Genomic DNA, 12,953 nt, shown 5'->3' on the forward strand with positions numbered 1-12,953 from the left:
CGTGCAGGTGCGTGTGTCTCTGCCTGGGACAGGGCCAGAGCTTGTGAATGTGGCACAGTCACAGGGAGGCAGCGTGTGTGTCTTCTTATGGAAATTTCTGCACAAGCCCTGGGGCTGCCTTTTGACGGGGTTGTTCTGTTTGCTATTGGTGTTCTCTTGCTGAGTACTTTGTTTATTCTAAACCTTAAGCCCTGGTCTGACAAATGACTTGTAAATATTTATCTCATTCATTTAGTTATCTTTCACTCTATTGTTTGGGTCCTTCAATACAAAAAAGGTTTAATTTTGATATAATCTGATTTGGCTATTTTTATTTGTTTTTAGTGTTTGGGTATTTCTTTATCCTTGCCAGATCCAAGGCCATAAAGATTTCCCTCTGTATGTCCTTCTTTGAGAGTATCAGATCTGTCTGGATCTCTGAGCCACTGCAAGTTTGTTTGTATCTATGGTGTGAGGCAAGGATTCAGGCTCCATCTTCCCCCATTGGATATCTGGTTTCTCTAACTCTGTGTGCTGAAGCATCATTGCCTCTCCATTGAATGGCCTTGGTTCCACTGTGAGGCACGGGCTGATGAGGTGTGTGAGGGTTACCACTGGGCTCCCTCTTCTGATCCACTGGCCTTGGCATCTGTCTCTATGCCAGCAACCTGCGTAGACTCTGGCAGCTTTGTGGAGTGCTGAAATCAGAAAGTAAGAGACCTTCAGTTTTGTTCTTATTTTTTCAAGATTGTTTTAGCAACTAAGATTCTGTTGGATTTTAGGACAGATTTTCCTGTTCCTGCGAAAGTATCCCTTAAGGGTTTCGATAGATTGTGTTATGTCTGCAGGCCGTCCTGGGCTGTGCTCCCATGTTAATGACATGACACCTCCCAATGCAGGAACACCCTAGGTCTTTCTCTTTTTTATTCCCTAATTTCCTCCAGCCATGTTGTATATTTTTCAGGGCACAAGTCCTTAGCTCCCTGGTTAGGTTTATTCCTCTGTCCCTTTTGATGCTATTGTAAATGAAACTGTTTCCTAGTTTCCTTTCAGGTTGACTATTGTTGCTGGACTCTCCCTTGATGGCTGAGGATGGTTGTCCAGCTGCTGCACAGCCTTGACCCCTTCTCCTCTAGGCTGAAGGAGCCCTGGGCAACCCCAGTCCAGCCCTGGAGAAGGACTCACATCCAGAGAGGCCTGAGACTTGCAGTGCTCTAGGTGGCCCTGCTCACACTTGTGCCTTGTCAGCATCCAGGATCGATGCCTGCTGAGTCCTGTGCAGCCTTTTTCTGGCCTCAGGCTGAATAAATTGAATTTGTAAATAAATAGATATTTTAAAAAACCCTGCAAACCTCAGAAAAGGGCCACAGCTCCTCCTCGGACCCCAAAACTGATGGGCTCTGACCCGGCTTTGTGCCAGTGGAAGTGTGTGGGCTCCACACCACCCTGGATGGAGGCAGTGGCTGGGTGGAGACCCGAGCTCCATTGTCCCTGCTGTCCTTTCTCCTGTAAACTTTGCAGCCCAGAGGGAGGCTGCGTGGGTGTGGGGGCTGGCCGGCCCCTGCCCAAGGCTCCTTATCTGTGGCCGCACTGCTGGAGCTGGGCCAGGGCTGCCCCACCCCTGCCCTTCCACACTGACTTTGCAGTTCCTGGAATTGTTGGACAGCTCAGGTCCCTTGGAACAGCTGCTGCTGAGAAAGGGAAGGGCCGTCCTGATTGACCCTGGAACCCCTGCCTTGGGGCCCTGAGGTCAGACTCCCTTCTGCCAGAGTGCACGTGGTTCCAGCTCATGGGACAAGGCCAGCCCTATGGACACGGGAGGCCGATGTTCCTGGCCTGGTCCTCCGGAGGAAGCCCTTATGTCCCACAGGATGTGCCTCTGCCGAAACAGCCACCAGCTCTGCTAGGAAGCCTGGAATTCAGACCAGAAAGAAGAGGAGGCACAACGCCTGGGCCACTGGGTGCTGACACCTGACACAGCCACCTCCTCCTGTCATGGCGCCGACTTCAGTTGTGACAGGGCTGCCCGGTGAGGTCTCCACACCCCTTGGCCATGACATGTGTGGTCAGCTGGGATCTCGTACAAGCCCTGGCTGAGATGGGGCTGCCCAGCCTCAGTGTCAGGGAGCAGCCTCTAGCTTTGCTTCCCTGGAGTCCTAGGAGATCTGGGTTTTGCTCTGGCTCCCATGCCTTCCAGAAGGAAATCACACTGGGAGACATCTCTCCAGTTTTTTTTTTTTTTTTTTTTTTTTTTTTTTTTTTTTTTTTTTTTTTTTTTTTTTATGACAGGATCTTACTATGTAGCCTAAACTGGCCTTTAACTTGTGGAGACACTCCTGCTTCTGCCTCCTAAGTGCTGGGATTACAGGTGTGCCCCACTATGCCTGCCTAGCTCCCCACTTTTGAAAGATGCTGACTTGGAAACAAATTTTCCCCTCTTCGCAGTATCATGAGAGCTCCATACAGCTGTCCTTGGGCTGGGTCCTGTAGAGTCCTGGGTCCATGTCTGGTTCTGTAGGACAAGCTTTATACTCCCAGAAGGGGCCATGGGCCTCATGAGCTCCCAGCCAGGACCAAAGGAGAGGATTAGGTCCCAGACTTGGCTGTAGCCCCATTGCCAGGCACATGTGGTGTGTGCCCTCTGTTCTAGTGTCCCCAAAAGCCACCTCCAAGGCAGGAGGCATCAGGCCAAGGTTATCTTTGTGATGCAGTTTTTTCTATGTGCAGGAAGAAGAGACGGGGTAAAAACACAAGATCCACACAGCTAGGAGCAAGCAGGAGGTGGCACTAACAATGCAGTGAAAAAGCTCAGGGACCTGGGCTGAGAGAAAGGGCCCAGGTCACCCTGGGACAAAGGTGCCTCTGCTGCCTTCCCATGTGAGGCCTGTGCAGGACACCAGCCACCTGTGGAAGGACAGCCAAGATCCTTGCGCTTCAAGGTCAGGGCAAGCACACAATGCCCATAGGACTTGCAAAGGTGACAGCTGGTCACAGTGGGGGACACAGGTGATGCCCACAGGGGCTGAATCCTTCATCTACAACAGAGGTATTTGCAGTTGGGCTGCTGTCCAGGGGACTCCGGGGCTGCCCAAGAGCAGGGACCTGGCTCCCATGGCACACACTGGCCCTGGCTCCTCCACATCCCTGGGACATAGGATAAGGTGAGGCCTGGCAGGCTGTGTGCTCACAGAGTGCTTCGGGAGGCAGAGAGGCCACACGATCACAACCTGTGTGATATACAGCCCCAAGTGCATTGATCAAATCCATAGAAGCCCAGTTTCTACAAACCACCCTTCTGGGAACAAGAGCAACCTTAGATACCTGTTTTTTAATACATGGGCATGGATCACGAGTTACCACCCCGCAGGATGAAGCGGCTTCTCTGTTCCTGGCGTTAGCCCCTCCCAGCTGTGCACTGTGTTTTAGTGCCAAAGGAACTCTGAGGGGCACTGGAACCTGTGCTGTCCCTTGCTGGTTTTCATGGAATCTCTAAGGTCCTGGGAAATGCATGCTTCAGAGATAGCAGCTTGCTGGCTAGGCCTGTAGAAGAGAAGCAGAAGGCAACTGAGTTTCTGACACTTAGCTGTGCCCTTCTGATGCTTGGTCCATTTTGGTTCCATCAAGTCCCTGGCAGGGGATAGAGAGGAAGGGATTTGCTGGGCCTTAACATCTTCTGACTCCTCTAAGCCCTGTACTATGTCTCAAAAGCTGAGTCTCTGGCACCTGGACAAGGTCCCTCATATCTAGTCCTCAGCCCTTCTGCTGCCTCAGGAACTAAAGGTAGTGGGTGGATGGAGGGTGATGGACATGAGCTGTCTTGGTTAGAGACGGGTGCTATCTACCCTCTCACTCAGTGCTGAGCCGGGTCCTGCTCAGAGATGTGTCTCCATGTCCTGCAAAGAATCCCACTTGGGAACAGACTCAGGCCCCCCCATCCCCACTGTGTGCTGCCTCTCACACCAGGCATGGGCCAGGGAGGGGGCACTGTCCAGGTGCTGGCTGTGGAGAGAGCAGACCTGCTGTGTTCCTTGGACCCACAGGCTGTGCTCCTCCTGTGGTGGGGTGCAGACTCTATGAAGATGTGTCCCAACTGAGGCCAGCTGACCCCCAGATTTGGTCTTCCTGACACTCCACAGCCCTGCTGCCTGGCCATGGGGTCCTGGTGTGCAGGGGGACACAGTTGGTCTAGACCTGTGGTTTGTAAGGCTTTTTACATATTTATTTTTGCCACTGGAACCTGAAGATGCCCCTCACAAAATCATAGACCTGTAATGCCAAAGGGCTGCCACCATCCCCGAGTACCCCATGGGGTCCTAACCACAGAGCTGAAGTCCTGCCGCCCAATCTCAATGCTGTTTCCATCTCCAGTGAGTCCATCTCCAGGCTGTTTGCTTCCCTTCAAATTGGGGGACAGGGTACACCCTGCTCCAGCCCTAGGACAACCTGGAAGGAAATCTGGGTGTCTAACCGGAGCCCTAGTTGCTTTTTTGGCAAAATGAAGTTTGAAAAGTTTGCCTTACCAGAAGAGCCAGGAAAAGTCAGGCAGGAGCTCAGGACTCTGAGGACCACTGAAGGAGGAAACCATGGATGTCGGCTGCAGCTCTGCACCTCAGGGTGCGCCAGGCCTTCTCGGGGCCCACAGACCTTCTCTGCTGACCCGTGAGGTGGTCAGCAGGCCACATGTGGCTGGGACCTGGTATGGGCAGCAGGGCTCGCCCTCTCCTGGTTCCCACAGCTCCAGTCCTTTATTCTTTGGCCCACATATACTTAACTGTTTCTTTGGCTTTGTTTCCTCCAGACTTAAAGTTGTGCGCTTACCCAAGATGAAAATGCCTGGTGTCTATCAAGGGCCTCTAGACAAGATCTCTGCAGAAGTACCTCTGACTACCATTCAATAAATGCGACCCTGTTCAGCTTGAAGAAGTCTGATCAGTCATCACCCATTACCCCCTCACGGCATTTCGGGTTGCTTCTTCATTGTTGCGGGCAGCACTTAGTTAGAAATATTATAGGCAGTGAGACAGGTCTAGATCCTCAAAGAAGCCAGTGCAGATACCTTACAGATGTTGGGGAGACAGAGATAACTCCTGCTTGTATGCCAGGCCTCAAGACAAAGGATCAAACAAATGCATCCACATCCCAAAGACTGGTATTCTAATTAGTTCCCTATCACCCTGGAGTCACTGTCCCATCCCCCTAGGGGAAAGTTCACAACTCCAAGAAAGCCCACTTCCTACATGGCTTGCTTTCCCATTTGTCCCCAATTTAATCAACCTTATCTGAACTGTTAATTTTATTGGCTAACTATAGTTATGCCCCAACTTATACCCGTCTGCCTTGTAAGTTCCCAGTCCCCACCTCCACCCCCTTCTTGAACCCATGGTTTTACTCTATAAAAGACAGTGTCTTGGGCAGCCAGCTCGGGACCCCCTTCTGTCTCACTTCAGACAGAGGCTTCCTTTCTCTCAATAAATGTATTCTACTGTTAACCTCCATTGTTTCTAAAATTCATTCTTCAATTTTAGAGAACACGAACTCACAGGCATAGTAGGTTGGGAGTTTCATTCCCCTATATCTCTTTAACCTTCACCGTCCTCATGGGTTCAAAGCCCCCTGCCTTGTGCACCCCTTGGGTGAGCCTCGATCCCGCGGCCAGGCTGGGGGCAGCGCCCCCTCTTCCTTCCCTCCAACCCCTCTCAGGACAGTGGGCTGCCTTTCCCAGCAGGGTGCCCTCCCCATTTGTGATGGCCCTCTCATGGCCCTGCTAGGGCCACCTTTTCTATCCCAGCGGTGTTGTCCTGCTGTCTCCTCTTCCACCCCAATCCTGGGCCCGTCTGAGGCAGGAGACAGGGGCTTTACCATCTTCCTTCTGTAGATGGCTCCTTCTGGGATGACAAGCTTCAGTCAGGGACCCCAAGTGGCATCTGGCAGCCAGCCCCAGCTAGGTCTATGAGGAGGAGCCTGTCTGCTTCCTGTGCCTGGAGGCACTGCAGCTCAGTGGGCTCACTGGGCTCCAGGTCAAACTAGGGCTCCTCCTCCAGGCAGGGCTGGCCTGACCCTGATTCCTGTTTGGAGTACAGTGGCTGGGGCTGGTGATCAAGGGCTGCAGCCAGCAGCAGCCAAGCAAGGAGCCTAGGCGGTGAGGGGATCTTGGAGGACACTTCCTGCCTCAGCCTCAGTGTGGCAGCTTAGCCATACCTGACACACACCTGCTCTCATTCTCTTTGGTCTTTCCCTCTTCTCATTTCTTCTTTCCCTCCCATCAAGAAAGCAGGTGCAGGGAAAGCGCCTCATGCTTTTTATACTCAGTGTGAACAGGGCAGGCCATGATTGTTGAGTGACTGTGTGCCCTCATTCATGGCCCATATCATTTAATCAACCCAGGTCCCTATGACCGGGGAACACTAACACCCTTGTGAGCATGGGCCCAGGGCTTTCTGGCCCAGGCAGACATACCAGAGGCCCTCATCTAGGCAGCTGGCTGACTATAGGCCATGGGCAGCCCTGGCCCACTGATTGCTGTTGTAAGTAAACTTTCTAGGCACATGGCTACTCCCCAGGTGCCTAGCACAGAGCTAGGATGGTTAACTTTGCACTGCCAGCCTGCTGCTACATCACTCTTAGCCATTATTAACACTAAAAGGAAAAGCCCTCAGACTTTAAAATACTGTGCAGTTTATTTGAGCAAGACCATTTCCAAATGGGGTGCCCGGAACCAGGTCGGCACAGCGGGTGTGGCTGAGGCAGCTCTTGGCTGCAGGGTCACCGAGTGATACAGCTGAGCCCCTGTGGTCCCTGCAGCTCTGTCCCAGCTGGCAATGCATGCTGGCTGGGTGTGCAGGCACTGAGTGCAGGTCCCAGCCCAGATCAATGGCTTCTTGTGCATTTGGTATCACCACTATTAGGGTGGTGCTGAGCCCCATCTGGAAGATGATGGTGACCAGGACAATGGCCTTGCTGTGTGGTCCTTCTCACCGGCTGAGGAACACGCTAGACAGTATGTCACATCCGTTTACAATGCACAGCGGGGCACGCAGCTGTGGGATCAGGCTTCTATATCAGGCAGCTTAGCTGCCTCCAAAAGTTACTATGCTCCTTGGCAGGTGACCCCCTTGTTCTGGGTCCGGGCCACCCCTGCCCAGCCCTCATCAGTGGGGGTGAATTTTCACTTTCAAAGAATGGAAACGAGCTTATCCCCTTATGCCCGACTCAGTCTGACATTGGGGTTCAGGGCATTGCTGTACAGTTCTGAATTTGTTGCTTCCCATTTCTGACTGCTTGGTGAAATTCATCTTGGGGAGCAATGCACAAGCCAAGCGGGACCAGCCTTGGATGACGGAAGTGGGGAGCTTCTCTGCAGACACCCGGAGCTCTCCAGCCAGGAGAAGCTACAGTGCCATTGCGTGGTGGAGACTGGTGATAGGATTTGGGGCAGGTTTCTCACTGCTGTGGGCCCAGGGGACCCCTCAGGGTCATGAGAAGCTTGAGAGATGGAACAGAGCATGGGAGGAGAGGGGATGGGCCCCAGAGTGAGGGCTGGAAGGCGGGAGGGGTTGGCGGCATACAGCAGAGATGGTAGGGGCACTGCTCCTGTGTGAGGGGACTAATTCGGTGGGACAGCATGTGAAGCTAGCCAGTGGGGACATCGAGGCTGGAAACATGGGGAACAGTGCCTGTCACCTGTTAGGCAGTTCAGGTCTTGGATTCGAGTCTCCCAACAACAAACGTCAGTGATGGCAAACATCTCCCCCATTCCAGCCCCGTGCCAGCCAGGCTGGCTGTGCAGTGTGTGAAAAGTTAGTCCCTGACTCTCAGGCAGCCCCAGGGGCCAGGGTCTCTCTCCCAGGCTCACATAGCCCACCTGTGTGCACTATGTGCACTATGGGGGTCGCATCCTTCATCAGGGAATGCGACCCTCAGCAGCAGTAGTGCTGTCTCCTCAGGGCTGTCCTTGGGCCAAGCACCAGCTCTGTGACCCAGGAGAGCCCCCCGTGCCAGTGGGTGGCTGCCAGTGGTGCAGAGGGTAAGGACATCAAGGTGGCCGGCATGGCCATCAGTCACATGTGTCCAGCTGGGAGAGTTTGTCCTCGAGCTCCCAGTGACTGAGCCCAAGCACAGAGTGGAGGTGGTGGGAGGCTGTGGCTCTGCGCCACAATGGGAGCTCCTCGATGGCCCACTCACCTAGCACCTGTTGCCTGGGGATGGATCAGTGTGCTGGGCATCTCGGTGCGGGTAAGGTTCTGCCTCCTGGGGCTCTCACTCCAGGGTAGGACAGGCTCTAAGCAGTGAAACAGAGCTGGAGAGGGAATGGTGGGGACCAAGAGGGCTGCATGGAACCCAGCAGGCACCTTGGGATTCGGCAGAATGAAGCCGAGGGCCCTAGGAGGGAGGAAATGGCCCCACAGTGCAGGGAGAGGGCAGGTGTGCGACTGGGCGCCCTCAGGGCCAGAGGCCTCTGTGAGGCTGTTATGGATTAAAAACTGGTGGTCAACTTACACCAGCTGAATTAAATCAGCATAATGCTGAGTGAAGTTGTTCCACCTGAGGAAAGCTGACAGCATAAATAGACGTGGAAAGGAAGTGTGAGGCATTGTGGGTTCTCCTAAGTGTTGTTGTCTGGAGCCGTTGGTTCTCCTGGAGGAGCTTGTCACTCTGGCCTTCCTGATAGGAACTCAGCTGTTACCATCTGAGGAGCTCAGGACCTTGTTGCTGAGAGTGGCTTTGGAGCACTTGGGGAGGCTCTGGTCCTTACTTTGAGGATTGCTTCCTGGCTCTGGAGGTGAAGAGGTATGCTGTTTAATTTCCAAGTTTGTCAAGCTGGCTTTCTGGCATGTATTCATTCAACTGTTCTCATCCTTGGAGAAGCGTGGGACCTCGCTGTCACTGAGGATGGTTGTGATACTTTTCAGGGCAGCCCTGGCTCTTACCATAAGCGTGACTTCTTGGCACTGGTGCAGAACCCTCGACCTACTCACAGCTCCTTCACCTGCTGGCATAGACTTTCTGGCTTCCACTGCTAACCTGTGTGCCTTTCTAGTACAGATCCATGAAAGAGACTGGCATGAGTCCTTCTTTTGGGCTCTAGACCTCCAGTTGGACTCAGGGGAGGCACTAGGTTTTCATCTGGATTCACATAGGACATTGCTGAGGGCTGGGTCTTTAGTGTTGTGGGCAGATTTTCTGCCCTTTCTTGTATTTAATATTAAGTGACCATCATAAAAAATATTATAAATTCTGTGTCTTGTATGTAATTGTTCTCTTCATAAACCCTGTCTACAACAGAGGCCCATATGGTAGAGGAGCCCCACGGGGAAGGCATTGTGGTGATTCGTTAGCAGCCAGGGTACAGCAGAGTTGTGGTGAGAAGTGGCCATTTGGGAATAGATGAGGTGCCAGGATCTGCTGCCGGAGTGTGGGAAGCGGGGTGGGTAGCCTGAGGGAGGCCAAGGCGACTTAGGTGGAACGACAGGGACCCTGGGGAACCTCACACCCTGCAGGACCCTCATGCTGAGGAGCACTGGGGCAGCTGCACTTTGTGACCATAAGCAGGAGGACAAGGCCTTGCCCACTGCTGGCCCTGGCCCAGGTGGGATCTGTGACTATGGGCAGCCTGGTTGGGCAGGAGTTGTGGGACAGTGTGCTCCATCCTCAGCGCCAAGTAGCACAATCTATCCCGATGTCACCCGTCTTTGGACACTTGGGGTGTCAGTTAGCCTGCTGGGCGTGCCTGGTGCAGGCAGCCTAATTGTGCTGGGCCAGGAAGGAAGGCGCTCGATTACCCGCTGGGCCTGCTGCCCGTGACTCCTGGTTATTTATCTGCCCCGTCTTCCCAGCCTGCAGCCCACTTTGGGCTGGTGAGACTGACTCACTTCCTGTTTCTAATCCTGCTTGCTCCTGATATGGGCAGATTTACCCCAAAGGTGGGGGTGGGGTAGGGTGGGGGTTAGCTAGGTTTCCAGACACTCTGTGCCTGAACCAGCCAGCCCACAGGGTGGTTGGGAGCAGGTGTGGAGCAGGTGGAGGATGGAGGGGTAGCTCCTCCCCACTGGACCCATCTGCTCCATGCCAGGGCAAGTCCAGGACTGGGGCCAGCCATCAGTTCTGTCCTTCCCTCAGAGGCCCATGGAAGGACAAAAACTCCCACTCCAACAGAAATGAGGGGACTTTTCCTGACTGGGAAAAACCAGCCGATTCAAAGGGCTGCACCCTCCCTGAGAGCCACAGAGAGGCTCGGACTCCTGACACCTCCTTAGCGGGAGCTTGTCCAGCAGAGGCACGACTCACAGCAGACACCCTCCCTGGTGTCACATGGCTCTGCCTCTCATTTTCTTTTCTTCAATTGTAAGTCCCTTAGATGCTGGGGTGTGGTGCCAACAAGTTCCCACACTCCTCCGAGTGGCCCTGAAGCAGGGGATCAGGGTGGTGCAAGCCGGCTGGGCCACCTCTTAGTCATAGAGATACAGAAGCAGAAGAGTGGCCAAGCCCTGCAGCGGGCCAGAGAACGTGATCTTCAGCTTGTCTAGCATGAGACCAAGCAGGCTTCGGATAGGATGGGCCAGGTCTGACGTCAGAAGGGCACGTAAAAGATGGTGGCCACTGCTTGCTCTCCCTTGTTCTTCTCCCTCCCTCCCTCTCCTTCTCCCTCTTTTCCTCCTCCCTCTCTCTCCCTTTCTCAGCAGCCCTCTCTGTCCTCTGCAGAGCGAGTCCCTTTCCTCCTTTACCTACGCACTCACTCTGTGGAGCACTTCTGCTTTTCCTTACCTTTTTTTTTTAATATTTTATTTAAAAGGAAAAAGAGAAAAATAAGCAGAAAACAAAACAAAACAAAAAAAAACAGTGTAAGGGTACAAGTCAAACATATCAAGACTGTGTAACACCATTCAAGTGGATGAAAGCATTGTAGAGTATTTAGAACCAGCTAACAGAAAGAAATGATCAATGGTTTCTATGTTATCTCTTTGCCTATAACAATTTTTGTTTATACTACCACATACGATAGAATCCAGCAAGTTACAACATGATAAAATCAATGGAGACAGAAGAGCCATAGTTTGGTGCGGCTTTAAGACAAGATGGTATTAAATCAGCACTAGCTATTATTATGTCTTATTTTCTTCAAAGTAGCTGTTCATTGCATCACAGGCCATAATATCAAACATCCCAGAATAAAGCCATTCCAATTAATGAGCGAAAATTTTATAAGGCTTCAAGGCCACATAATGGGGAATCATGGTTATCACGTACTTTTATATATTTGAATCATTTCCTACACTAGGGAAACTATTCGGTGTTCACAGATGCGAGTTTGATTTAGTTCACTTTTGAGTATGGGTTCAAGCTGCACCTATTTATTGATAAATACCTCAATGTGATCCTTCTTTATAGCTGAGTAGTACTCCATTGTATAGAAATACCACAGCTTTTTTATCCATTCCTCAGTTGATGGACATTTGAGTTGTTTTCAAGATCTGGCAATTACAAATCGTGCTGCTGTAAACATAGGTGCGCATATATCACTGTGGTATGATGCTTTCAGTTCTTCTGGGAAGATGCCTAGAAGTGGAATAGCTGGAACAAATGGGACTTCCAATCCCAGCTTTTTGGAAATCTCCAGACTGACCTCCACAAAGGTTGTACCAATCTACACTCCCACCAACACTGTAGGAGAGTTCCTTTTTCCCCACAGCCTCTCCAGCACTTGTTGTTGTTGGTTTTCTTGATCCTGGCCATCCTTTCAGGAGTGAGATGGAATCTCAGTGTGGTTTTAATTTGCATTTCCTTAATAACCAATGATGATGAACATTTTTTCATGTATTTATTTGCCATTTGTATTTCTTCCTCTGAGAATTGTGTATTCATCTCAGATGTCCATTTTTGGATTGGATCTTTGAATTTTGGGGGTCTGATTTTTTAATTCTTTATATGTTTTAGACAAAAGTCCTTTGTCTGAGGGGGAGTTCACTAAGATCTTTTCCCAATTTGTGGGTTTTCTTTTCACTATGCTGGAGATTTTTTTTGACTTACAGAAACTTTTTAATAAGAGGTGGTCCCAGTTATTGATTCTGGGAAGTATTTCCCATCCAGTTTGAGTCCTGTTCATGAATTCTCTACCTACCCCTATATCTTCAAGGTTTTTACCCAATTTGTCCTCCAATAGATTTAGTGTTTCTGTTTTAATATTCAGATCTTTGATCCATTTAGATTTTAATTTAGTACATGGTAATAGGCTTGGGTTGAGTTTTAGTTTTCGGCAAATGCAGAGCCAGTTTTTCCAACACCATTTATTAAAAAGACTGTCGTTTTTCCAGTGAACCTGCTTGGCTCCTTTATTGAAGATAAGGTGGTTGAGTGTGTTTGTAGTTGTGGTTGTATCTTCTAATCTATTCCATTGATTCTCTGCTCTGTTTTGATTCCAGTACCATGTTGATTTTACTACTGTTGCTTTGTAGTATAACTTCAAGTCAGGGATTGTGATGCCTCCTGCCTTGCCTTTGTTGCTTAGAATTGCCTTTGATATTCTAGGTCTCTTCTGGTTCTGATGAACCTTAGGAGTGATTTCTCTAGATCTATAAGGTATGTTGATAGTATTTTTATTGGGATTGCATTGAATCTGTATAACAGTTTTGGGAGAATGGCCATTTTCACAATGTTTATTCTTCCTATCCATGAACATGGGATGTCGTTCCATTTTCTGAGATCATCTTCAATTTCTTCCTTCAATATATCATAATTTTCCCTGTATAGGTCTTTCACTTCTTTCATAAGAGTAATTCCTAAATATTTCATTTTTTTTCTTGCTAGTGTGAAGAGTGTGGCTTCTCTTATTTCTCTCTCTGTGATTTTATTGTTAGTGTATAAGAATGCTATTGATTTCTGAGTATTGATTTTGTACCCAGCTACATTACTGAATTTATTTGTTATATCTAAGAGTCTTTCAATGGAGTTTAGGGGGTCTTCTATGTAGAGTATCATGT

At 50.5% G+C, this 12,953-nt stretch overlaps 2 long non-coding RNA genes across 2 annotated transcripts; both read left to right on the forward strand.

The window, feature by feature from the left end:
• The first annotated feature begins 437 nt into the window (after positions 1-437).
• On the forward strand, positions 438-5,474 carry LOC134476033 (uncharacterized). Its single transcript, XR_010047456.1, has 2 exons — positions 438-2,008; positions 4,778-5,474. It is a non-coding gene; the product is annotated as an uncharacterized LOC134476033 (long non-coding RNA).
• A 3,106-nt stretch (positions 5,475-8,580) lies between these two features.
• On the forward strand, positions 8,581-9,214 carry LOC134475879 (uncharacterized). The gene is made up of 2 exons (XR_010047207.1): positions 8,581-8,766; positions 8,889-9,214. It is a non-coding gene; the product is annotated as an uncharacterized LOC134475879 (long non-coding RNA).
• Positions 9,215-12,953: the final 3,739 nt, after the last annotated feature.

Source organism: Cavia porcellus, unplaced genomic scaffold (assembly GCF_034190915.1).
Source record: "Cavia porcellus strain 051 isolate PalLab524CR breed Dunkin Hartley unplaced genomic scaffold, mCavPor4.1 scaffold_5, whole genome shotgun sequence".
NCBI classification, from domain to species: Eukaryota; Metazoa; Chordata; class Mammalia; order Rodentia; family Caviidae; genus Cavia; species Cavia porcellus.